General features: G+C 45.9%; 1 pseudogene across 1 annotated transcript in view; it reads right to left on the reverse strand.

The window, feature by feature from the left end:
- Positions 1–23786, reverse strand: part of LOC311229449 (peptidylprolyl isomerase domain and WD repeat-containing protein 1-like) — a 30505-nt pseudogene that overhangs the window by 3275 nt on the left and 3444 nt on the right. The window contains exons 4-8 of the transcript in view: positions 23535–23655; positions 23234–23343; positions 23137–23194; positions 1717–1911; positions 751–940 (exon numbers count right to left, since the gene is read on the reverse strand). The product of the transcript in view is annotated as a peptidylprolyl isomerase domain and WD repeat-containing protein 1-like (transcript). The remainder of the gene's footprint in view (positions 1–750; positions 941–1716; positions 1912–23136; positions 23195–23233; positions 23344–23534; positions 23656–23786) is intronic.

Raw genomic sequence — 23786 nt, forward strand, 5'->3', positions numbered from 1 at the left:
ACATGCATGCTGGGTATATACTCCTGTCATTTCCCCTGACCAAGGTACTAGATGCAGCTGGCCAAAAATGTAACCGCACGTCAAATCGACACGAGCTGACATGAACAGCACAGAGCTGTGATTGGCTGCTGCCCTGGACCGGGCCTGACATACTTCCGTATTTACCATTTATCATCTCGGGAGCTTGATCGGAGCGTTCCATTATCGATCGTGATTAACTACATTACAAACATGAACCAGGTCGAAGAAAGACTGGCCGAGGAAGTCCGAAAATATAGACATTTGTGCAACACAACACAGCCACCTAGTGATTCGGAAGTATGTCGGTCTGCTCCCACGCTGTAACGCGACCAGTTTAACGTGACAAGTAAAAAGCCGCCGAGAGGGCTTGGGCAGGGAGATCTGTCCGACACGCGAGTCCAAGGAATGAGCATGAGTCCGTAGCTGCAGTGCAAGGTTTTTTATTCTACCTTTGGTTACATGCTCTTGCAGATGGTATATTGATGTTGATGGTAAACTGAGTAACGTAGTGCGGTCAACAGAAATAGAGGCACCCTGCCTCACCCTCTCTCTGTAACAAACAAACACTGAGTGGTTCCCAGGCACAGGTGATATTAATTACCCTTCTTCCCACACCTCCAGACAGACACACCCACCACCACTGGTGACAAAATGACATACACCTCCCTGCTCCCACACACGCGCAAAATATCGCCGATAGCCAACGTTGAATCATATCTCGGCCTTTACCATGTAGAAGCGGTTCTTCTTGAAGGCTGTGCAGAAGACAGTGGGGTCAGGCTCGATGTTCTGTAAGGCAGGGTTGTCAGATGCCTTCATCTCCACGGTGGGCGCCACCTTGGAAGCCTTGGCAACGCCCTGGAAGAGGCAGAGCTGGACCACGCGGATATTCTCCAGCTTCCCTAGGATCCGCACACACCTGGGAAGGCAGACCAAGACAGAAATAAATATAGATATATTTAACAGGGTATCTGCAAGTTTCAACAAGTTAAATTGAAGACTTTTTAAGACCCTTTTAATACCATTTATTGGACTTTCACACCGGACCCGGTTCCCAAGCGTAATCTCGAACCGGCCGGCAGGTTAACACCGGGAATAATTGGTTCGGAACATGACGGAGGCTTTACTTCGGCCCTCTAAGAAAACACTGAGCACCGTTTTTTCATGTTCCGAACCAATTATTCCCAGTGTGAACGCGCTGGCCAGTTCGAGATTACGTTCGGGAACCGGCTCCGGCACGGAGCCCTGCCGGTGTGAAAGGCCTATTAAAGCAAACGCACCAAGCTCCCGGTAGCCCCACAAAAAACAATGACTTGAATACAAACATTTTATATGAATAAATCTTGCAACAGCCGGCTTAGTATATATATATATATATATTCAGATTCAAATTCTTTATTGCAACTTTATAATATAACCAATGGGGCACACAGACCCTCACCTGAACCATTGTTTACACCGTTTATTTGTCTAATATTTTTATATTCAGAGTTAATTATATTGTTTACACTGTTTATTTTGTCCTCATATCTTTATTTATATTCAGATAAAATTGTATTGCCTATATTTATGTCTTTCTACTATTACCCTGGTCACACCTCCCCTCCCCATGCCGTTATGACACCCGAATGTCCCCCCCGAGGGGATCAATAGAGGACCATCTCATCTCAGTAGCCGTCAGGTCACCACGGTTACCTGTTGGTCTCTATGTTGATGACCTTGATGCCCAGCAGGGTCCCGTGCGTAGAGGACGAAGTGACCCGTCTCGTCGAAGACTATGTTAGTGAGACGGATCCCGTCCACCTTCTCCAGCTCCCTGTCCACCGCCATGCGCCGGCCGACCTCCATGTCAGGCAGCTGCTGCCTCATCTGCTGCAGCTCTGTGAACATCTGGCACAAGAGATTCTAATGTACCGTCATCATATAACAGCACAGGTACAAGTACATTGACGAGTGACAGCGCTAATCAGATGTAGTATTAACCCTTTCACTACCACACTACAGGTTAACCTTTCACTACCACACTACAGAAAGGTTAACGATAGGTTATGACTATAACCAAGTTCTGTTAGTTAGGGGCGATGCTTGGCATCACACTGCACTATCTCGCGTACGTGCACGCGTACTGAATAAACCACAAATGTACCTCTAATACCAGTATTAGTCTGACCACACCCCTCATCAGCTTACCTTCATAAGCAGGTGTGTGGTCACCTGCTCTCCTCCTTCCCAAGCTTTCACCACAAGGTGAGGTCAAGGGCTGCAGCGGCCGTCTGATGCCAAGCATCGCCCCTAACTAACAGAACTTGGTTATAGTCATAATCTATCGTTCTGTATCGTTAGTGGCTTAGCTTGGCATCACACTGCACAAGGGAGGCCAAGCGGAGCCACTGGCTGACAAATACACCCCGCTGACAGCCCCCCAAAACCATCAGAACAGGGAGGGCCGAGCCCCCCCGACCCCCCCTAATGGAGGGTATCCCCCCTATTAGAGGCTTCACGGGAAGGCGACGGACCCGACCGTGCGAAGAGGCACTCAAGCAACTTAACGCACAGGGTGAGCAGACCGTGGCTTGACCCCACGACTACACACACGCACAACCCGCATGCCACCCGGGAACGAACGGAGGAACAACCTCGTTACTGCCCCCAGAATCACGGGGTCAAGGGCAAACCCAACCCCGTGGCAAGGCCGTAGCAGCGGAGCGCGAAGGAAGACCCAGACCCACCAAAAGGACTGGACTCCCTGGAATGGGGGCCCGGAGAAGTCCATGATGCCAGCATCAAGACCCCACCAGGTGGGCACGTAGTGCCCCGCCCCCCACATCGCCAGCGTATTCGGACAAAGGCCCCCCAGTTACTGCACCTGGTAATCCCAGGCGGTATCCCAACCAAGTACTAACCAGGCCAGAACCTGCTTAGCTTCCGAGATCGGACGAGATCGGGCGTGTTCAGGTCGGTATGGCCGTAAGCCGAGCGGGCCCCGTCCCCCCAACAGTACACCGCCTGGCACACTAACCCTGCAGAACAGACAGTCAGCATGGCCGTAAGCACACAAAAAAGGTTAACCAACGGAAGCAGGCAGCGCACCGGGGAAAAACCAGGCAACAGGCTGTTAACCCTAGCCTGGAGACTGCGGACGAGACAGGCGCCAGAGGGGACAGCTGAACACAGCCGCCCCGGCGGAAGGAGCGTAAGCTGGCGGTGTTGCATGACCAAGCCTCCATTTAAAAACCCCCACCCAGAGGGGTCGAGGCAGAGAAGGCTGACACGATTGGCAGACGTCATGAACGTGCAGGGGCACCCTCAAACGGTGAACCCGGGAGTTGACACTGCTCCAACACACCAGGGAATCAACCACCTCGGTGTTACCCAATGCGGTGGTTGTTCCTATAACCCCTCAAGAAAAAACTCCAAAACACACCTGCGGGTATACACCGGCTATACCGCAGTACAAGTGTTTCAGTTTCCAAAAAGGGTTAACCCAGGCCTACGGGTCGCAAACATCACTTCGGACCGGGCCTGGCGGTACGGGAAGCACAGGGTCACCAGAGGAGGTCAAAAAACCACCCCCACAGGCCCCTCTTCGCCATGCGTGAGAGAGGAGCGAAAAATAATGGAGAACCAGCCCCTAAGCACACCGTACCTGGTATTCCCCGGCGGTCTCCCAACCAAGTACTAACCAGGACCAACCTGTGTAGCGGCCGAGATCCGACGAGATCGAGCGCGTACAGAATGGCATGGCTGTAAGCCATGACGACAGTGCTGAGTAAAAACATACCCAACCAGGGTCTCCATAGCGCTTAACCCTGTGACACCCAGACCGACCTGGCATTTTTCCCCCTGAAAAAAGCCCAAGTCCCTCAGGGTACCAGAACAGCAGATCTGCATCCCCGGCGGACAACGGGTTCAACTGATCTGGACCAGCGTGACCAGAACCAGTCCCGTGCCCTAACCACGCCGACATGCCTACTCCAGGAGAAGGGCAGATATGCGTGTTGATCTTAACATGAAAAGAAGGCGCCACCCAGACGTTCGGACGAACCGCGCCTGGTGGCCCACCCCAAGGGCGTGAGACCCCACCACATATGTTCAGATCCATCCCGTCATCATCCCCCAGACATGAACGAGAATCCGTCGACAACCCACCCAGGTCATGGGATGTGGTCGTCGGAAGAGGAAAAACCCCCCTCTCAGTTGCTTTATAAAAACGCTGTTTCAACCACAAGCAACCAAGGCGTGCCAGTCAATCGCCTGTTTACAGCGAGCTAGCACTATACGTGCGTCGGGACACACCCCCATCAATGAACAGGCTATTTAGACCTGTCATTGAATCCCCAAGGCGCCCAGGGGAACGACAAGAGGGGTGTGACACTCCCTAACTCCAACACTTCTGGAATAGAAAGAAGGAAGTATCAACAGTATGTATCCCAGTCTACACAGCCGGGGTAAAAAATTTTCACATTTTTACATCCCACCACCCTCCCATAGGAAAGAGACGGGGATCCCCAGAGAGACTTCCCACGCGAGCTGTACAGATTGAAAAGAATATATTGCACCTTGAGCCATGTAAAAAACTGGTTTTAGGGCCTCCGGGGAAGAGGCACTGAACCCATACACACTCAATAAACGAATTGAATCGAATATACATACAATAGAAAAGGACCCTTCTAGAGGGTCCACTCACTTTGACAATCTGAGGAGGAAGGCTCTGTACTCTGATGGAGGCTTCCTCACATGGAAGAAGGAGTCCGAACTCACAGAAGGCCTGAATAGGCGCTTGGTGAGGAGGAGCCCTGACCACCCCCCTGAAAACAGATCCATCACATGGACCTGAACAGCACACGGAAGTCCTACCAACAGAGACGCGCACGGTGACGTACTCTATGGCGGGGGAATTCCTGCGGTGCACACGCCCAATATACCAGGCCGTGGGACCAGGAACTCCCTCCCCCCCCCCCCCCGTAACGTGCCGAACCGCCACGTGACGGGAACCTTGAAGGACAGGGGGTGTACCCCTGACCGACAGAACAATGGGGAGAGGAAAGGTTACCAGTTCACCCCTTTACGACCCCACACCCATGATACGATGTAACGACAAAAAGAGAATATGACACAGTCATAGTCAGCTCTATGAAGCGTTTCACAGCTCCACACAGCGCATGAGCTAACCTGCTATCTGATTTTTACTAAGGAAAAACACAGAATAGAGAGGGCTCTAAGAACCCCGGTCCAACATACACATGTGCTTCTGTGGCCAGTACAACCCAGTTGTAGGTCACATGACACACACAACCCATCATCACCTACAAAAAATGGCAAAAACACTCAACAGAGGAACGCCGTTTTTTTCACAATGAGAGAATACATCATTCTTGATTAGTATCGACCACAGGCCTTGCTAAGCACACATGACAGCAACCAAACCAATTTCCCTTTAGGAAATAAGTTTCTCCAGCAGATTTAGCACAACCTCAGCAATCAAGCTAAGAGTTACATCGCATCCCTACCACACAAAAGACACAATTAATGCACAACATGTCTGACAGGAGGATGAAAAAGTCCCCAGGGAACCGGGGGGGAAAACACAATCCTCCTATTTTACCCTCAATACGGCCAGTTAAAACAGGAAAACCTGTTAATGTGTGAACACACTGTTCATTGTCATTACAGTCTGAGAAAGAACATTATTTTACTCACTTGTCACCAAGCATAGCTTCATAGGTTAGTTGCCTTAGTAGTGAGTACACGGTACACATAAACACCATGATGTTTCTCACACAACAACCAGATCATTCCACCCCGTTTGCACGGAGAAGCTAACTGCCAGTGACAAAAACAGCTCACACATAACCCGCAACGTATCCTAAATGCATTGTAGCAACACACGTTTTGGGAAAAACACCGTTATTCACAATACATTTAGCAAAGTAAAACCAGAAGACGTGTTATGAGGTCTGGTCAACCCCGTTCCTACCCGGAACGCAGATCAGCGAAGTGCAGTCTCAAGACACCGTAGAAACACAGCCGTCCTGTGTTGTTCGATCCGGGCAGCGTCGCCGCTCTACCCGTCGCAACGGTCCCTTTGTTGATGCAATCCTTGCCGTCCTGGCTCAGGGCAGGGTCGACGAAAACATCCCCTGTCAAGGATGACGTCGTGGTCAAGAGTGTAAAACATGTTAAAATCAAAGCACGTTCAACAGAATAGCATCAAGCTAACGATCAGAAGCGAGCTCACGGCGGTGCGCGAGAAGCTAAGCTACCCCGCGCCAGGCCATGGCCATAGCAGCAAGCTAACGTTACCTAGCGACCACGACATGCTAGCCCCGCAGCTAACAGCTGACTGGCTAATGGTAGGCCCTAAGCAGGCCATGCAGCGATCCAGCAGGCTAACGCAGCAGTTAACAGCTGACTGGCTAACCGTAAGCTATGAACATGTAAACAATGACATAACACTCACCCAGACAGGCCGCCGTTCTGAACCTCTCCTCACTTTTTAAGAGAAAAGAGAAAACAAGATGTCAACACCGCTTCACAACGGTGACTTTACCACATCCGACGGAAATCAGCACAGTACCAACTGGCCTGTGTAGCTGACTTTGAACATGAATCTGCCGCTATCGCACATTACATGCACATATCCCCTCGTGAAGGAATACTCTCATTTGGATATGAAAGATGGGGCCTTAACACGGTGACAGAGAGAATCCACTCGTCCAGAACACACAGGGATCACCAGTGTCAATGGTCGCGGCCCACTAGTTAAAACTATAATGGTCTCCAGACCAAGGCCTTCTGTCGCCTAGGTGGCTGAACAAAGGACCCTAGCCTGGGGCCGGTTTCCATAAACTTTGTCAAGTAGCCCCCATAGCACTAACAGACAAGTGGAGCCCGCCAGCAAACACTACTCACCCAACCTGGAACGCACCGCTTCTCACAACAGCGGCATGTCCGACAGTTCAGCTGTGGCCTGACAGGTTCCACCCCAACAAACACAGCAAGGAACTGCAGTTGAGAAGCATGCAGCGGCGTGCTCCCAATACGAAAACCGGTGGAGGGTTTTTAGAATGATCATCATCTTCTAGACACTCCAGTACGAAGACAATATCGCCGTATTTTCTCAAAAAATAGTGAGAGAGAAAATAAAGATATGATGTCAACGTATCCTTGTTTCCCAAAGCTGTTCCTAATCCAATTTCTTCCATCATGGTGTCAAGTGTGGGGATCTACCGAGGCACTTCTTCCTTGTGGTGAAAGCGAGAAGGAAGAGAGCAGGTGACCACACACCTGCTTATGAAGGTAAGCTGATGAGGGGTGTGGTCAGACTAATACTGGTATTAGAGGTACATTTGTGGTTTATTCAGTACGCGTGCACGTACGCGAGATAGTGCAGTGTGATGCCAAGCTAAGCCACTAACGATACAGAACCTTCTGTAGTGTGGTAGTGAACGGGTTAACCCTTTGTCGTGTGGCAGTGAAAGGGTTAACCTTGGTAAATGGCTGCTTGGTAAACCTTCTGTATTGTCGCAGTGAAAGGGTTAACCATTTGGTAGTGTGGTAGTGAAAGGGTTAATATGTATAGATGGAATTTATATAGGAAGAGTATTTGAATTTAGATTCTTGAGTGTAATAATGGATGACAATTTGACATGGAAATCACATTATGTAAAAACAAAGGAATATTTCAGTTTTGAACAAAGCAAAGTACGTGTTAGACTACAAGGCAATGAGAATTCTGGATTGGCCATATTTAATTACTGCATAGAAGCGTGGGGCAACACATACATGAACAACATAAGAGCCATTTATTACAGAAAAAAGCAGTGAGAATGGATCGATAATGTGGATTCAAGAGAACGGAACACACCAACAGTCTATTTATTAAGTCAGGAATTATGAAACTTAAAGATAAAGTTGAATTACAGATATTAGTAGTTATGTACAGACATCCTTATTTATGTACAGGGCAAAAAGCAAAGTATTGGCAGAAAGCTTGCTGTTGCTTGTTGTTTGTTTCTAGTTCTGAGGACGAGAACCATAGAAGGAAATGTAATTTTAAGCATCAGTATGTACTATTTCTTTCACTATTTGGGCACTTTTACACAATTCCTGTGAGTCTATGGAACACCTCTGTAATATATATATTTTTTTTATTCATTGTTTTGTATTTCTAATCAAGTCCTCAAAAACAGCATTTTTCTACCTCAAGATTTCGAGCTGTTTTGAGCCTGGGCTGCAGGCCTGGGCTCCTAAACCAGTGCGGATCGTCGTCTATCTCAACATTAACATGCAGCAGTGACTATATGACATCACATATAGGCACATTTTCAAACGACTCAGTTCAGTGAGGGTGAATATTGTGAGAGGAGAATTGGAAGAATGCGCCAATATGAGAATTTTGAGACATAGATCATATTAATATAAGTTCACATAGCTAGGAAACAATGCTAAACACTCAAAAAGGCCATTTATAAGATAGTTCCCCTTTAAAGCACCAGTATGTAGGACTAGGACTACTTTAAAGCATCAGTATGTAGCACTACTTTAAAGCATCAGTACGTAGGACTACTTTAAAGCACCAGTATGTAAGACTACTTTAAAGCACCAGTATGTAGGACTACTTTAAAGCACCAGTATGTAGGACTACTTTAAAGCAGATGTGTATTTCAGTATGTGGCGTAAAACTATGGAATTCTCTACAGAATGATTTAAAGAGTTGTACAAATATCTTTCAGTTGAAGAAAATTTATAAAGAAAGAACATTTAGACTTTATGAAGTTGAAGGGTAATAGCTTTCCCTATGATTTATATGACTTACTTTATAAAAAAAAAACGTCATGTTACTGTAAGTACCCATTGCTTGTTAACACTTTGGGTGCCGGGAAACGCTTAAACACGTCATTCCCGGCCATGCTCAAGTTGCCGAAGACGCTTTACAGCGTCTTTAATATCAATATTTCAAAAATCTGGGATCGGATTCATATGTCCCCTCCGCTGGCCTGAGATCCACCAGGAGGACCCACTGAGCTCTCTGGCGGTTCAGGAGCGCCATCTGGTGGCCGATCGGCGCAATCGCTTAACAGGAAGTGCCATAGAGGTTGTGCTGGACGGCCGTATTACTTCCGGGCACTCGCTATAGGTCCCGGCATTCTAGCTCGTCACAATACACAGCGATCGATTGCCAATAACTCGATAAACAACATGATTTGGACGTATATACCATTATACAAGCTGGAGATGGACCGGGTAAATCTACATCCCATAATGATAAAATTTCTACTCTACGATGATCGCCCAACGGCGCGCGGAGACTGGGGTGAGTTTTAGCGTGTAAAGTTACCGTCTTCGATACTAACTGCTATTATCAACATTTGACCCACATTAGATGATTGGTATAACGCTGCCCACGGAATTATAAACGCCCCCTAGCCCATCCGGTCAACATCAGATGGCGTGTAGTAACTTCTAGAAGTACGTCTAGTTGGAATTTTTTATATCACGCTGATTGCCATAAAACTGTATTGCATCATCAATATAATGTATTTGGGGCTATAGATCACGTTCTGGAGAAAGCTGCAGAAAGAGATGAAAACATACTTATACATTAGACCATACTTTACTATGAATATGTGAATGAAAAAGTTTAACGTTGCTACACAATGAACAATACATATAGGACTTTGAATGGGCCCTAATAATGGCAATGTAGCAATAGAATTTAAAAAGTTATAGCCCTGCAAAGAAGGGGACTTTCTCTATAGACAAATAGAGCCGGCAACCTACGGTTGATAATGAATTTAACCCATGGCAGCCAAAGTGTTAAATATGCGTAATTGACAGACCATCTATTTCTATTGTTTATTTATTGTTTTGATAAGGGGCAGGTAAAAGAAAGAAGTCATGAAATGTGCCTTTTATTATGAAATTATGCTGTTGTGGAGCTGTGTATTGCTATGAACGGAACAAATAAAAATTAAATATGGAACAGTGATACAGGTATAAACGGGCTGACCTTCGAAGCTTTTTTTGGCAATCGAAGCTTCGGGGCAGAGCTTCGATTTTAATTCAAAGCTTCGGAAAAAACGTAATTTTTTATTTTATTTTTTTTTTACAATTTTTTTAATTATTATTATAATTTTTTTTTATCTTATGTTGTGGGACTTGTACAGCACTTTGGTAAACGTTGTTGTTTTTAAATGTGCTCTATAAATAAAGTGGATTGGATTAATTAACACTTTGACTGCCGGGACCCGTCTTTAGACGTCTTTGCTGGCCATGCTAAAGTTGCCGGGGGACGCTGTACGTCGTCCTTATATCAATATTTCAAAAATCTGCGATCGGATTCATAATGTCCCTCCGCTGGCCTGAGATCCACCAGCAGGACCCACTGAGCTCTCTGGCGGTTCAGGAGCGCCATCTGGTGGCCGATCGGCGCAACCGCTTAACAGGAAGCGCAGTAGAGGTTTTGCTGGTCGGCCATATTACTTCCGGGCACTCGGTATAGGTTCCGGCACTCTAGCTCGTCACACTACATAGCGATCGATTGCCAATAACTCGATAAACAACATGATTTGGACGTATATACCATTATACAAGCTGGAGATGGACCGGGTAATAATATATCCCATAATGATAAAATTTCTACTCGACGATGATCGCCCAACGGCGCGCGGAGACTGGGGTGAGTTTCAGCGTGTAACGTTACCGTCTTCGATAATAACTGATATTATCAACATTTGACCCACATTAGATGATTGGTATAACGCTGCCCACGGAATTATAAACGCCCCCTCGCCCATCCGGTCAACATCAGATGACGTGTAGTAACTTCTAGAAGTACGTCTAGTTGGAATTTTTTATATCGCGCTGATTGCCATCAAACTGTATTTCATCATCAATATAATGCATTTGGGGCTATATATCACGTTCTGGAGAAAGCTGCAGAAAGAGATGAAAACATACTTATACATTAGACCATACTTTACTATGAATATGTGAATGAAAAAGTTTAACGTTGCTACACAATGAACAATACATATAGGACTTTGAATGGGCCCTAATAATGGCAATGTAGCAATAGAATTTAAAAAGTTATAGCCCTGCAAAGAAGGGGACTTTCTCCATAGACAAATAGCGCTGGCAATCTATGGTATATCATTAATTTAACCTTAGGCAACCAAAGTGTTAATTAAGTAGCCCCTTTCGTGACTGTGACGCAGCCAACAAGGTTTCACTCGGCTGTGTGATTTAATTCAAGGTGGATCGCTGTTGTCGTTTGAACAACTTCAGATTTCATGGGAACTACCAATCCCCCAAATCAAGAATGTTTAAGATGAATGAAGTAAGATTTTGATTATTTGAAATATGGCCTGTGTAGACTAAACTATGCACAGAATTATGTCAGTCTACAAGGTCCGGATTCTACATGGTCCGGCAATGTAGACCTTGTAGACTCCACTACAGACCAATTATCAGTGAATGTTCATGCATTTTTAAGAAGGGCTACTTCCACAAAAAAACAAAGAACTCACCAAAACATCTCAGTAGCACCTTATCTAAATGTTCTATTTCATATATGGAGATTCATATTTATTTATGTATTGCATGCATTTCTACATTTTATTTCCTATTTTGTTTATTCATCCCAGTATCTTTCTTTCTTATGTGTGGAATTCTACAAGGCATGTAGGTGTATGTGTTTGAGGATGATATCCTTCAAACAGGCAATAGTGATGATATAATTTGGGCAGTGCTGAGCTGGGTTACTTTCCTCCAGTGTATTTGTCCCCCGGCCCCACCCAATGGCCCCATGCACACACACACACATCGAAGTAAAAAAATTATAAAAATTTTAAAATTTAAACTTCGATTTTTTTTTAATGTTCGAAGCTTGTGCCATCGAATGAAGCTTCGAAGTATTTAAGACAGCCCAGACAGTATGGTAGTAAGTCATACTGCAGCATAACTAGTGAGAGTAGGTAAGGGATATGTACAGATATAGTATCTACAGCAGTGCATGTGAGCGGATCAGCACGGGCGAGAAATCCGCTCTTCGCTCTAGACGGCTTGTTCCACTCCGCTAATCGCTCATGTGGACCCCGCCCCCAAGTCGCTCTCCGCTCGCTCACCGCTCGCTCACCTTCATTTACGAATCAAGCACTCCCCGCTCCACATCGCTCACAGCTCGCTCTGCAGATTTTTTTCTTTTTCTTTTTGAAGCATGATGTAAATTAGCTTGATTTGACCAAACTACAACAGTCTACACCCCCTGGGCCCCTTAACCAGGGATCGAGACTAACGATGTCCCGTCGTCCCGGGGACGATCAAATATTGATTTGGGACAAACAGAAATCTTTTTTGGGACGCAAACGGGACGGAGAGGATTTAATTTTTTTCACAGGAAATGTCAATTAGCCGACTGTCAGTGTGCATATATATATATGAATTATTCTACGTTAATAAAACATACCTGGTGATCAACTACAGTTTGCTGTAAACATTATGATATGTGTGTAGTGTTCTGATAACGACGGCTGCAGCGGGAGCTGGCTCATGCTGGATTTGCGAATAGCATGCAGCTGCAGAGCCGTTGGCTGCACAGTGCAATACTCCAAACGTCTTTCTCAGGTCTGCATCCCCTTAACAATTGTGTGTATTGAGCCGTACTGTATTGTACCCATTCTGCAATCTGTTAAATTCATTAATTCAGTCAATACTTCCATGCGTATAAATTGAGGAAGCGAGCGAGTCCGCGGCCGCTCGCAGCGGCAGCGCTGGATAGGGGGGCGGGTCACGTGGCGGTCGGGGCCAATCAGAGGAACCCGGAAACCGAATTCCGTTGCGGAAGGTATACACGCGACCGGCGTTGAAAGCGCCCCTGGCTCTGCGGCTCTGCAGTTGCATACTATTGGGAGCAGCACGGAGTCTCGACTCGGGACTTATTTTATTTTATTTTAGCAGCAGTTATCAATATCGACCAGGAGGACAGCGCGATCTAAGGGACATGTTTCATTACTAGTCAAGTGTCATTACTTTAGTCATCAAAGGTGGAATCTCTGGACGCAATGACATTATATAGTTTAAAGCTAAACTACGTTTTTCTTTCTTGTTAGAAGAGGGATAACTTATTCAGTTAGATTTGATTTGATCTTTATTTATCTCTAACATTTTCAACCATAAACACACACATTTGTAATAACAAAAAAAACTAAAACGAAATAAAATACAAATACATTTAAATATATTTTCCTATGGAAGGAATAATCAACATGGCTCCAATTGGTTGACTATAACAGCACCGTGACCAAATATCCCTATACTAGCACCTTGTTAAACACTTTTTTTTATATATATATATATATATATTTATTTATTTTTAATAATAATTATCCTTGTGAAATCTTTCCACCTGGGAGCCTTTTGACTAAATCAATTTATTCTCCCCTTCTCTGAATGGTGTTTCTTATGGCAATAACAACTATAGACGACAAAACCAAAGTAAAGAAACAACATTTGATTTTTGGGACGGTTACATTTACTTTGGGACGGTTAAAATTGTATTTCGGGACGGTTCTGGGACGGTGGTGAAAAAAGTTAGTCTGGAGCCCTGCCCTTAAAACTATTAGACGACTCTGATATCGCCGGCGCGATAGAATGACGTCGTTGTTTGACGTGATCTGCCTGGGAAATGTAGTCTATTTCCGGGTTTTTTTCGACGTAGCATTATGACGTGGCCTTGAAACTACACGCTACTTTTTATTTGGTGTTGATAAAACAATAAATAACTGAACCAGGATCATTTCAATTCGATGCTTCAATTCGATGCTAAATAAACCTTTACGCATGCGTAAAATGTGCCAGATTTAATTTGACAGGCGTTACATTTTTATCAATATCTTGGCCATTTGTTGTGCTAGAATCAAGCCGAAAAAAGTGAGAGGAAGTGCTGAAGGAGGCGGAAGTTGACTGCCAGAAAAGAACAGTAGAAGAAGAATGTAAGTGAGCGATCCGTTGTTTACAAGATCATTTCTGCAGAACACACGTTTTTCCAGCCAGCAAAACTTTAGCTTTAGTAGTTCGACTTATAACAGTAGTAGTAGCAGAGCGATCATGGAGTAGACGTGTTTCACATGAGCTCCCTTCTACCGTGCTGAATATACGTTTCTCCCCATTAGTCTTTATTTTATTTTTATTTGTTTTTTATCTGTTTGCTAGGTCGTCGTGTTTAGTATACATTCATCGACTTTTTTCGACTTTCTACGATGACGGGGTGGAAACCAGAGCCATGACTGCCCCAACCAGCAAACCATCACCACCGGGCCTGGCCGCATCGTCGCCCGTTGTCGGGGAGTTAAGCGAAGCTGTGCTCTTGGTCATGACCAAGCTACACGCAGACTCTGAGACACGCATCGCTGAAGCACAGAAGAAAGTGTTGGCGGATTTTTGTGTCAGCCTCCGTCGTGAGATATCAGAAGAAATACGGCTGGCGGTAGTACCGCTGACAGACAAGATGGAGACGATGCACGCTGTCTCCTCGTCTAATGCTAACGAACTAGCCATGCTAACGACGGAGGTATCATTACAGTGCGAGAAGATGGCGGGTCTCGAATCCGCCCTGCTGGCTAGGCAGGCTGAAGTCAACAAACTACAGTCGGCAATGGATGAGATGCAGTCCCAGGATAGACGCCACAACGTCAGGATTGTTGGAGTACCGGAGACCAGCGGTGAAGGCCGTCTCTCTGAGACCGTGCCCGAACTGCTGCAGAAAATACTAGGGACGGACGTCCTCCCTTCGCCTCCTGTCTGTGAATCGGCCTACAGAGCGGGCAGGTTTTCTCCCGGCGTGAACAAAGAGCCGAGGCCCATCATAGTCAAGCTGAACAGACTCCAGCAGAGAGAACTCATCATGCGGTCGGCTCGTACCAGAAGGGGTAATCTGAGGCTTGGCGATCACAAAGTGGCCATTTTCGAAGACTTTACACCGGAGGTTCAAGCACAGAGAGGCGAATACAAGGTGGTCCTGACTAAGCTATGGAAACTAGGCCTGAGGCCCACGTTATTCGCTCCCGCGAAATTATCTGTGTTGGAGAAGGTCGGTGGTCAGCGTTTATTTTGGTTGTTGGCTAAAGCGAAGGAATATCTCGCGGCGATACCCGAGACTGTTGCTTGATGATATCTATGTCGGGTGAGTGACTTGGCGGTGTGTGCCTATATACATTGATTAGGCCGACTATTCACAAATACTTGCTGTCATGCCCAGACATGCTAACTGCCCAATGCCCATCCAACTAGCGGGGCTTCCCAATGACTTCTGTTACTTGCTAAAGCTGACCTCATGGTCGTACTTGTGTATCGCCTCTTTGGAAGCTAACGAGCTAGCTGAACAATGTACATAATAGGCTAACGTGCTATCCGGATTCATCACTAGCTTACGCGCTTACTTCTCAAGAAGGACAAAGATCCCAATGATTGTGGTAGCTATAGACCCTTGAGTCTTCTCGGGGCCGATTTAAAGGTGTTTGCCAAGGTGCTGGCCCGTCGCCTGCAGAGATTTATGTCTGTATTGGTACACTGCGATCAAACTGGTTTTATCCCGGGGCGTCTGGCTGCAGATAATCTTAGGAGGCTGTTGCATGTAATCGATAACAGTAAAGACAATACAACTCCATCCACAGTTCTGTCTTTGGATGCCATGAAGGCGTTTGACAGACTTGAGTGGTCATACCTGTGGAAGGTACTTGAGGTCATGGGTCTTGGAAAGAGTTTTATTCATATGATTAAAGTCCTGTATGCCTCGCCGTCTGCGATGATACTGACAGGCAAAAACTGTTCCACACTCTTTCCAGTCTCCAGATCTTCTAGACAGGGTTGCCCTCTGAGCCCGGGACTGTTCGCGCTTTCCCTCGAACCTTTGGCCCAATTTATTAGGCAATCGGAGGACATCGTCCCCATAATGGTCAATAATACTCCACACAAAATTGCTCTCTATGCGGATGACCTGCTGATTTTCATGGACGACCCCTCCCAGTCGGCCACAAAATTATTGAGGATAATCGACGACTTTGGTAAATTGTCAGGCTTTAAGATTAACTGGAACAAATCAGCCTGCCTACCTCTTAATGAACTGGCCAAGGTGGTACGACTACCAGCTGATATCCCCATAGTAGAACATTTTAAATACTTGGGCATAGAGATATTCCCCACGCTGAACCAAACTACTAAGTACAACTTCACGGGTACTTATGATAAAATACGCCAGGATCTAGACAGGTGGTCGTCCCTTCCTAACTCCTTATAAGCCCGGGCTTCCATAATCAAAATGAACATCCTGCCTAGGATAAATTTTATTAGCTCAATGCTCCCCCTGCCCCCTCCAATAGACCACTGGCGCAAGGTACAATCGATGGTATCTAAGTTTATCTGGAATAACAAACGCCCGAGAATCAAAAGGGCTACTACTCAACGTAGAAAACAAGATGGGGGCCTCGCAATCCCTGATTTTAAACTTTATTTCTGGTCCTTTTCACTGAGACCTCTGATGTGCTGGCTAGACCCTGTAGAGGCTGTATCGTGGCGCTCCTTAGAAGCGGCGGCGGTATCTCCGCTAAGATTGCAGGATGTAGTGTACTCCACTGTCTCTATTTCGAAATGCCGTCTGAGGTATGGACCGATCATAACTCACGTGATCCAAACGTGGCGTAATGTACAGAGGTCGTGTGGGGTTAAATGCCCTTGGCACCTGGACTCTCCAATTTTTAATAACCAGCAATTACTTGTTGGACACAAGCCGGTTAATATTCCTCAATGGCAAAGGAGGGGAGTGCATACTCGGAGGATATTTATGATAAGAACGGCCTCCGTGCGTTTCAGGACTTAAGAGAATTTTATGATCTTCCCGGCGAGTCCTTCTTTCTTTACCTTCAACTAAGGTCAGCACTGAGGGCGCATGGCGTACCGTGGGCTCAAGCCTTGCACCCACACCCCTTCCTCAGGCTCATAGTGGACAGGACGACATCCAGAGGGTTTGTCTCCGACTTTTATACGCTCTTAATTCAATCCACGTATAAAAATGTATCATTGGATACAATCTGGCGTGTGGATATCCCGGAGTTGGACCCCGAGTTTGACTGGGATGATGTTTGGGCAAATGTGGCATTATCTTCCCGCAACCCCAATCACCAGCAAATTAATTTTAATTATATTCATAGGACCTATCTTACACCTAGGAAGCTATATGCTATGGGACTGATAACCGACTCTCGGTGCACTTTGTGCTCTCAAAAGGCCACGGGCACTTATATGCATATGTATTGGGATTGCCCACCAGTGGCCCGCTTCTGGAGGTCAATAACGGACAAACTTTCAGATCTGTGTGGCTTAACTATCCCATTCACAGCTGTTACGCTACTCCTGAACGATATAACGACACTACCCGCTTCCGTACAACTGAAAAGGGTTGTCCTAGCGGGCGTCACAGCAGCGAAGAAGCTGATAGCAATGAGATGGAAGGAGCCTGAGAAGCTTACAATGATTAACTGGTCCCTAACTCTATTGGATGTGATTTATCTTGAGATATCCACAGCCCGGGTGATTGGGGTAGGGCAGGCTGGAATTTACCTGTGGTTCGCAGCAGCTGAGAAGGTAAAGACCGCAGTGTGCGGCTGAGCGGGGTTGAGGTGCGTGTTCGGGTGAGTCCGGCGGTCTCTTGGGAGGGGGAGGAGGAAATGTTTTGTCTGTCTTGTCTTTTGTCTTGTCATCTTGAGTTTAGCTGGGGATATTATGGGGGGGCAGCTATTTAACTATTTCTTCACTGTTTGGCCACTTTTACACGGTCTCTGTGAGTCTATGGAACACCTCTACAGGTTTTTGTTTTTTCATGAAGGTTCATTGCTCTGTTTTCGGGTCGTGTTCTCAAAAAATGGTCCTTGTGGTGGATTGGAGATGTACGTTTTATTAATATAGGGTCACACGGCCGGGAATCGGGGCTGAACACTGGGAAAGACCATTTATTAGATAGTACCCCTTGGAATTAAAATTTAGAAGGTTGAACTCTGTTTTCTTTTCTCTTTGTCTGTATAATTGTTAGTCTGTATTATTATTATTGTTTTTGTTATTTTCTTGTGAAGTTCTATGTATTGTGATTGTGGTTAATGTGTTGTCTTGTTTCATGTGAATAATAATAAAAATTTGATCAAAAAAAAAAAAAACAGTAGTAGTAGCAGTAGTAGTAGTAGTAGTAGTAGTAGTAGTAGCAGTAGAAGTAGAAGAATCTTCATCTTTTGTAGATGACAACAACACAAGGTAAAGGCACTTATTTTGGAGATTTATTGCTTATGTTTAGTCAGTCACACTCTAGGCGCTCCCATAGTCCAGCAGACTGTACACAGAGCAGACTCCGCGGATGTCCGCGCGGCTCTTTGAGCTTTCATAGTCCAGCAGATCTCAGCGGACGTCCGCGGTCTATTTCCTACATTTCTCGCTCCAGTTTTACTACATTTCCCACAATTCTGTCTGTTCTACTGTACTGGCAGATCAGAGGGAACATTATCAGCGGGAGAGCGAGAGAGAGAGCGAGAGCGAGAGAGCGCTTCACGGGCTCATCTCTCTCCTCGCGCCACCAATCGCTCGCGCAGTGTCACATTTAATGCAGTTCGATGTCAACCAAAACGCCGAGCAGCGTTTTGTGTGACACCAAGTCAGCGGCGCGGATGTCCGCGCCTCAGAAAATAGGAGCGTCGCACCTGTGGGTCTGCTGTCCGCTGAGATCAATGCTCAAGAGTCCGCGCGGACATCCGCGGAGTCTGCTCTGTGTACAGTCTGCTGGACTATGGGAGCGCCTTTACTGTACTTGTTGGGTTTGCAAAGAACACTCTTTGGATTGTAAATATGTGTATATGTGCTGTGCTGTGCTGTATAAGATAAGAGATTCCTTGTTGAATGTTGAAAATAATGTGCTTTTTATTTTCTACAGTGAGGAGCAAGGAGCAGATGACCTGCCTTCAACCAGTTCAGTGCAGGCGAGACATGGAAGGAGGGCTAACCAAGACAGGTGAGAGACTTATTATTATTATTATTATTATTATTATTATTATTAGTGCTTTTGTTTAGTTATAACTCTGTTCATAGACAGAAACTGTTTTACTGTGTGGCACAATTGAGCAGTGTCTCTCACACACACACACACACACACGAACGTACACATGAGTGTAGTGTATATATTTCTTTTGGATACACCTCAGGCATCCTGCACTCTATATGACTGCACTCTAGTCATATGTGTACTGTATATATGTATATTGAATATCCCGCTTTACTTATTTTGTACTTTTTTACTGTAAAACTTTATTTTTTAACTTTTTTTTGTAAAAAACTTACTTTTACTGACTTTTTGTAAAAAAAAAGCATGCTGGTGATTGAGAATCAAATTTTCGTCTGTGTTTATTACCTGTGTATGGAGAAAATAATGATTTGTAAATTGAATTCTGTTCTGTTCTCTTTTGTTTATGTAAATATGCTACCTAGTGTGCATTTCCACAGTTTTATATGCTTGATTGAATATGTTTGCATTGGTTCATAGTAGGGATGCTCGATATTGGCTTTTTTACCGATACCGATATTCCGATATTGTCCAACTCTTAATTTCCGATACCGATATCAACCGATACCGATATATGCAGAGTTTCCCCCCCCCCAAAAACAGAATAATTTCAGGTAACTAATCATTTCACTGGATATATATATAACAAATATTGTTATTGTTTTTTTTTTTTTTAACCGATACCGATATTTTCCGATATCACATTTTACTGTCGATATCGGCCGATAATATTGGTCGGCCGATAATATCGGACATCCCTAGTTCATAGTAAAAATAACACATTTTCTCAATCTGATTTTGTGTTTTGTGTTGTACATTATGCAGTATACAGTATATACAGTATTATACAATATGAAAACTAACTGTCAGGTCATATATGTGAGGCTGTGCTGAAAAAAAGGATACCAAACATACCATGGTAAAACATTTTAAAATGGGAATTATACAATTTAAATCAAAATTAGCTAAAACATTGAAAATATCCACCAACTCCGAAGAATTGTTTGTATTGAGCCGTATTGTAATTGTACCCATTCTGCAATGTTAAATAACGTAATATCCATTCAACTATCTCTACTAAGCGATGGTAGCTAGCCTAGCCACAATGCTATGGTCGCTGCTATTCACGTTAGCATGTAAGCTAACATCAACAACAATGGCGGAATATACTTTGGTCTACATTTACATTTACATTTAGTCATTTAGCTGACGCTTTTATCCAAAGCGACTTACAAGTTCTGTACGACAAGCCATCAGGAAGAGCACAACTCTATCAGCTGAGTAACAATGTTCATCAAAGTGTTGAGTGCTACAGTGTAGGTTAGTTTATTAGGACAAGTGCATGACAGTATGGTTAGTTAGGGTTAGATTTTTTTTTTTTTTTTTTTTTTTTAATTCAGATAATGGTTGAAGAAGTGAGTCTTTAGTCGACGGCGAAAGATTGGACGTGTTTCGGCTGTCCTAACTGGGGTGGGTAGTTCATTCCACCATTGTGGGGCAAGGACTGAGAATAGGCGACTTCTCTTTGATGACCCTCCCGGAGCTTGGATAAGAGTAGGTCTGAGGCGGCCAGAAGATGCAGAGCGTAGGGGTCTTGAGGGTGTGTAGTTAGAGACCATTGACCGGAGGTAGGCGGGAGCAGTTCCCTTTGCCGCACGGTATGCTAGGTCAAGGGCCTTGAAGCGGATTCGTGCAGCAATGGGGAGCCAGTGCAGGTCCCTAAGAAGTGGGGTGACATGGGCCGACTTCGGTAGGTTTGAGATCAGGCGGGCCGCTGCGTTCTGAATGAGTTGAAGAGGCTTAGTGGCAGTGGCCGGGAGGCCAGCGAGCAGTGCGTTGCAGTAGTCGAGGCGGGAGATGACTGTTGATTGGACGAGGAGTTGGGTGGCTTCTTTTGTCAGGAAGGGGCGTATCCTTCTGACGTTGCTCAGGAGGAATCGGCAGGTTCTGGTTGTCGCTGCGATGTGAGCAGAGAAGTTCAACTGGTCGTCGAGGACAACACCAAGGTTCTTGGCGGTCGGGGACGCGGTCACAGCTGCATTCTCGACTGTGATGGAAAGGTCGGTCAGGGGGGAGGATTTGGCCGGCAGGTGGAGCAATTCTGTTTAGCTTAGGTTCAGTTTGAGGTGGTTGGTCGTCATCCAGGCGGAGATGTCGGACAGACAGGCCGAGATCCGCTCAGAGACGTGGATATCTGAGGGAGGGAAGGAGAGGAAGAGTTGAGTATCGTCGGCATAACAGTGGTAGGAGAAGCCATGAGACGTGATAATGTTACCCAGTGATTTAGTGTAGAGGGAGAAGAGAAGGGGTCCTAAAACCGAGCCCTGGGGGACACCCGTCCGCAGGGGGCGGGTGGCCGACAGGGTCCCTCTCCATGACACTTGGTAGGAGCGGTCATTGAGGTATGATGACAACCATGTCAGCGCAGAGCCAGCCACTCCCATTCCTGCGAGGGCCGCGAGGAGGATCTGGTGGTTGACTGTGTCGAAGGCTGCAGATAGATCTAGGAGAATCAGGACAGAGGAGAGGCTTTTCGCTTTTGCTAAGTGAAGTGCCTCTGTGACCGCAATGAGGGCTGTCTCTGTGGAGTGACCAGTCCTGAAGCCTGACTGATTAGGGTCTAGGAGGTCATTCTGTAAGAGATAAGCAGTAAGTTGGTTGGATACAGCACGTTCAAGTGTTTTAGAAAGGAAGGAGAGAAGAGAGACAGGACGGTAGTTGCCTATGACGGTAGGGTTCAGGGATGGTTTTTTTATGAGGGGCGTGACTCTGGCTTGTTTTAGGGAGGTGGGGACCACCCACGAGTTGAGTGAGGAGTTGATGGTTGCAGTTAGGAATGGGAGGATGTCTGGTGTTATGGACTGGAGGAGTGGGGAAGGTAGCCGGTCCAGCTGGCATGTAGTCGGACGGTTCGACGTTACCAGTGTCAGGGTCTCGGCTTCTGTAATGGGAGAGAAAGATGACAGAGTGAAGGATGAGGTTCTCGATTCAGCATTTGGAATGGGTGGGGGTTGGGAGAAGGAGCTGCGGATGTTCTCCACTTTTTCCTCAAAGAAGATCGCAAAGTCTTCGGCAGAGAAAGATGAGGGAGGGGGGGGTGGGGGGGGAGTGAGGAGGGAGGACATGGTAGCATGCAGTTTGCGAAGATTCTTGGCAGAGGCCTCGATCCTATGGTGAAAGAAAGAAGCTTTGGCATTAGTAATGGTTTTGGAGAATGTTAACAAGAGGTTGTGATATGTGTCGATGTCAGCAGTGAGGCGTGACTTTCTATACTTCCTTTCAGCTGCTCTCAGGACCTGTCTTTGTTCTCTCACTGGATCTGTCAGCCATGGACTGGGTGGGGAACGGCGGGCAGGTTTCTCAACGAGGGGACAGAGCTTGTCGAAGGAGGTTGCAAGGGCTGAGAGGAGGGTGGAGGTTGCCATCTCTGTGGAGAGAGCAGAGAAGGTGTCACTCAAAGGTAGAGTGGATAGTATGTCAGAGGAGAGGGTGGAGGGGGATAGGGAGGGCAGGTTGCGTCTGAGTGAGACGGTTTGAGTTGGGGTGAAGACCTTTCGGTTAAGCATGAGAGTTTGTGAGAAGGATATGAAGGAATGGTCAGATACATGTAGGGGAGTTACCGTGGTGTTAATGATGCTGGAGTTACGTGAAAATATGAGATCCAAGGAGTTGCCTGCTTTGTGGGTGGGAGGCATGGCAGTGGGAGTCAGGTCAAATGATTGTAGGAGGGAGACTACTATGACTGACTGAGATGAGTCTAGCAGGATGTTAGTGACGGTTCACCCTTCTCATTGGTTGAAAATGGCCTTCATGTTTGTACATCGCCACTTGTTGCTTTGGCGTTGTACCACATGTATATTACATCAGTGTTAAACTACTGTGAGCGGCCCGGAGCGGATGAGAACTCTCGCTCCGGAAGTCGCGCCGACCCATTTTAAAACCCACTCCGCCGCTCATAAATATAAATATATATATATTTATATAAATATATATAGTGTAAAAGACCTCTTGGAACTTACCGTTAACGATTCATCAAAGACCCTCATCAGTTTCCCCGTCAGGAAAGGAAGACCCTGACTTTACTTTGCGACACACAGAGAAATTATTTCAACTCACCCAAGCTTCAACATGTTTATCATGTCAAAGTTGACCACGTCAAACACTTTCATGGCCTGGTCGTCACCAACGGAACAGAAGATCGCCCCCTCAGCGCTGACGGCGATGCACTAAATCACAGCTGCAGAGAAGACAAAAACAATATCAAGCATAAACAACGATGATCTCCTTTGACCCCATGACCTGCCCAACAGCAGAAAGCATCTTAACGTGAATCAGTCCTCTTACACTTTAAGATGTTCTGGAACTCAGACACAAGCCTTGCGTACCTGATCGGTTCAATTAAATTCTGTTTATCTACGTGATGGGACTTCATACCAAGGTGACTTCGGAAATGCTTGACAAACTCGATTCCATGGTCCTCCTTCTTCTTCCAGAACTTGACGTGGCCGTCCTGACTGGCTGTGATGATGAAGTCTGTCCTGAGTAGAAAAGATTGATTCTCATCAGATGGTGACAAAGCTTGGGTCAAGACGAGGAAGAACCTGGATGCTATACTGGAAAACTGGAGTAGAGAGCCAACGGCTGGAAAACTTGAGAACTGTTAGGACGA

Source organism: Notolepis coatsorum (assembly GCF_963971535.1).
Source record: "Notolepis coatsorum genome assembly, chromosome: 6".
Taxonomy (NCBI): domain Eukaryota; kingdom Metazoa; phylum Chordata; class Actinopteri; order Aulopiformes; family Paralepididae; genus Notolepis; species Notolepis coatsorum.